This window comes from Malania oleifera, chromosome 11 (genome assembly GCF_029873635.1).
Source record: "Malania oleifera isolate guangnan ecotype guangnan chromosome 11, ASM2987363v1, whole genome shotgun sequence".
Classification (NCBI taxonomy): domain Eukaryota; kingdom Viridiplantae; phylum Streptophyta; class Magnoliopsida; order Santalales; family Ximeniaceae; genus Malania; species Malania oleifera.
Genome location: NC_080427.1, coordinates 45,139,230 through 45,143,895, shown reverse-complemented (window position 1 = coordinate 45,143,895; position 4,666 = coordinate 45,139,230).

Below are 4,666 nucleotides of genomic sequence, written 5' to 3'. Positions count from 1 at the left end.
CTTAAGGTCGTGCCACCACTCTGGATACCCATGAAGTTTGAAACAGGTTTCGCGGGTGTGCTTGAGATTTCCCCAATGGCTGCATCACCCTCCTTCTGTCTGGGACTTGCCTCAGTTGAGATGAGAGACTTTGTCACCACTCATTAGCATCTTTTGGGATAGTTGAATAGATGGAGGCTGCCGTGGCCCCATATTGGTGCTCTTGGAGGCCATGACAACGCCGGTCGTGGTCTCGGTTCTTGCAAGCTTGACAGCTTGACGAATGTCTTCTTGGTGTACATATGCATACGCCTGTTCCACCGTGGGAAATGGTTCCATCTGCAGGACGTCACTCCGGGCCTTGTCCAATCAATTATCTAACCCATCTAGAAAAGTATAGACTCAATCCTCCTAAAGAAGGGAACTAAATTTTCGTATATCTTCGGCACATGTCAACGAATTCGACCAGCGAAAATCGATTTCTCGCCACAGTCCTTGGAGGTTGTTGTAGTAGTTTTCAATGGAGTCGCCCGCCTGACGTGTTCGTGAGAAACGTCGTTTCAGATCATATACCTGTGAGGTATCAATTTGGTCATAATATGTTGTTGCAATTGCGTCCCACACATCCTTCGCAATGGAGAAATGAATGAAGTTGCTGATCAGGGATGGGTTCATAGAATTGATGAGCCATCCTTTCACGATTGCGTTCTTGGTAAGCCACTTTCGAAACGACGGGTCAGTCGCCGAGGGTTCCAGGGTATCGCCATTGATATACCTGAGTTTGTCCTTGCCAGAGATGAACATCTCCACAACTTGGTGTTGAGAATTTTCACTTGTGAGTTTGTCCCACATTGGAAAATTTGAGTAGATGATGGGTGCTTATATACATGGTTGGACCCAAAACCTACTAGGCTTAAGCTTTTGGGTCAAGTTGGTGTTCATCCATGTGTATCAAGCCCACCCATGGGCTCCTCCGGTCTTAACAAGTGGTATTAGAGCTGATGGTTCATAACTCTGGGTGAGCGACATCGTAAAAAAAAGTCAAGACGTGAAGTTAATTCTCTTGACATGCTAACAATTGGAGGACCAAGTGTGCGACCGAGGCTAATAAGGATCATCTAGGCCTGAGATGGATCCAAATAGGGTCAAGACGTGGGAGGTAGGATTGGTTTGGAGGCACATGGAATGCAATCCGGGGCACGTAAGGCGCCAATCGTAAGGCCCACTTGAGCAAGTGTTGGGGAATTTGGTTTATTCCTAAAAGGGAGACGGTTTCCGTTTCAAAGGGGAGCAGTTGGAAATCACAAGTGAGGGGAGATTATTGAGAATTCCACTTGTGAGTTTGTCCCACATTGGAAAATTTGAGTGGATGATGGGTGCTTATATGCATGGTTGGGCCCAAAACCTAATAGGCTTAAGCTTTTGGGTCAAGTTGATGTTCACCCATGTGTATCAAGCCCACCCATGGGCTCCTCCGGTCTCAACACTTGGGACCAAAGGGTATAGTTGGCCCCGTCTAACTTGATGCCGATAAGTGGATTCATTGGATCATAGTTGGGAGCCGAGTTCTTGGTCAGAACATCGGCCATTCTGGCCGTCAAGTCATCAACCACCGTTGTGGTGGTGTTGCTGTCGTGAGGAACCATGTCAGGCATCGTTGGCTAAAATGGTAGAAAATGTCGTGATGAAGAAGAGGAAGGGCGAAAGCCCAAGAATCCCCGCTCTGATACCATGTTAAAACAAGAAGAAAATGCACAAGATAATTACGTGGTTTGGCTAGCTCCAGCCTACATCCACGGGAAAGGTCACTCCTTTTTTCTTATTATTCAATGATTATCAACCATCAATTAATATAGATACAATGGAAGTTAATTTTAGCAAATGCATAATCTTCTCCTCAATATAAAATATTTATGTGCCAAAGATAGAAGGAAGAATATACATAAAATATTCTAGCCCCAATCATGGCCAATCAGCCATAAATGAATCGAGACAGCTCATGCCAACAATTGTGATGTTCAGTTCATTGTGCCTTAACATTGACCTATTATGTGGATTCGGGGAAGCAAGTTATGGATGTGAGAGTACGACGAGGGACAAACACTTTTCATTGATGGGGAAGATGAGGTTTACATACTACTATCCTATGCTTTGAGTTCTCAAACTTCTTTATTTATTCATTTGGAGATTTTTATGGCGCCAGTGTTTTCTCACTATTGGTGCTGGTTTGCAGATTAGGTTTCGAGTTCAGAGTGTAAAATATCCTCCAATCCCAATTGAGCAAAGCGAAGGATCAAAGCCATTTGCTCCTATGGTTGTTACAGTAAGTTCATCCTTCGATGTCTCAATGCCTGGACTGCTTTAGCATTTACATCACAGAAGGAGCAGAGTTTGATACCATTTCAGTTGATAAGTTTTTTATTTTTTTTAATTGGCATTGATTAACAAATTAATATTCACATTGTTCTTTTGTCTCTCTTGTATACATATTTGAGCTTCGCAGCATTGGTTCCAAGTTAAATCATTCCTATTTGACAAATTGGCACATAAGAAAAAGGTAGTTTGGATATAGACATAAATGAAAGAAGACAGGTTCTGCGTCTTTGACTTGGCAAACCTTGGAAAATAACAGGACTGTATCATTCATTTGATTATGCCAGTATCACAAGAATAGTCCTACATTAGTGCCAAAGATTATTTTGAAGAAAGAGATGGTAATCGGAGCAATTTGAATACTTTACAGCATACAGTTACCTCCGGTTTGGTTTGCGCAATGAAATTGAAGTAGGAAAGGAATCTAAGGGAGGAATGGAATTTAGGCAAGAATGGAATTGCTTTTCAAATGCAATTACTAAGTTTGATTAGTAATATAGAATGATTGCAGGAATCTAGTTTCAATATTTTTTTAACATTTGGTATTCTTCTATTGATTATGGAATGAAAAATAATCATTTTTTGTTAAAAATCCCTAATACATAATATTTAATTTTGTATTATTATTTTTTATTTTATAATAGTGATTTTTATTGATTTTAATATTATTTTTTAGTATTGTTATTATTATTATTATTATAGAAATAAATTTTATTATTAGTTGTTATTGTTTTCTATAATAATAATGATAAATAAGTAGTATTATTATTTGTTCTTTTTGTTTTATTATTTTTTTATTATTTTGATAATAGCGGTTTTTATTAGTATAATTATTGTTTTATTGTTGTCATTTATATTTTTTATTATTTTTATAATAATTATTATCCTTAAAATAACAATTGTTATCATTTCCTTATTATTTATAATTGCTTTGTGTATTTTATTCTACGAATAGAATTTTTCGTGATTTTATTTGCAAGTATTGTATTTGGCCTTTATATCTGGTATTATTCATGCAAACAAAATGCGGGATTGCAATTCCATTTTTGAAATTTGATTCCATTTTAGGTCTCATTCCGCAAATCAAATGAGGTTAATGTAGGAAAAGTTTTCCACTACCTTCCTTTAGGCCTTGATTGGAAGTTGGACAGTACATGGAAATAAAAAAAATATTATTTTGGTTACTAAGGAAATAAGAAAGAAAAGAAAGTATATAGAAAATTGATGAACACATTTAATTTTCATTTTTATTTTATTTTAAAATCATTTTGAGCAAATTGTTTTTTTTTTTTAGTAGTATTCTACCTACAGAGGAAATATAATGACTTTTTTTACAGTTTTTTTTTATAAATAAAATTCTAAATCCAATTGGAGCTTAATGAATTTGGGGGAAATGAAAAGAACACACGGAGAGTTTTGTCTGAGCTTATCTTGTGAGGCCTCTCAATTTCTTGGGGATGAACATTTTGAGGGGATGGGAGAGAATGGAGTTCCCTACCTCTTTTTTTTTTTTTTTTTTTTGGGTATAAGCCTCAAATCTTTATCAAGGAAAATTAAAATAAATTGGCAAAGTTTTAGGATTAATTTACTTGGGAAAGAAAACTTTATTATTATTTTTAATTTAAAAAGTGTAAGTGTACATTTCTTTGACAAAGTTGATAAATAATCAAAAAATATTTTTGTAACTTTTTTGCTATAACTTTTAGAGTTTTTTTTTAAAACAATGTTTTTATAATTTTTTGAAAAAAAGAAGAGAAAAAAAGAAAGCACTTACATCAAGTAAATAAGCCCTTTAGGCAATAGGAATGGTCATCCTACCTGCAAACACAATCTCAAGTTAAAAGATTTGACATTTCCCAATTAAATTATCTTGCTGAAAATACATCTCTCCCCAAATGCTTAGTAAATAAAACGTGGTACAAATTTCTTTGCATTCTAATATGATCAAGCCATTTTATCATATTATAGCATAAAACAGAATCAACGTTATTATTACCATTGAAATAATTGATTTTGTCTTGGCTCAGTGTTTTGTTTGTTGAAATGGAATGAAATCAGTGGAGTGAAATGTTCAATCCCTTTCTATTCCTATTAACACTCCTACATACACATCTAACGGATTCCATTGTATTATTATATAGCATACCTCTCTACCAAACCAGTTCGGCTATTCCATTGCACTCCTTCGTGTACCAAACAGGTTGCCTCTGGTTGATTGCTCGCAAAAACAGTTCGAGGCATGTTTCCAAAATATTACTCCTTTGCCCCCGAGAAGGCAACAAGTCCTTTAGTGGAAGCAATGACTACACTCGAA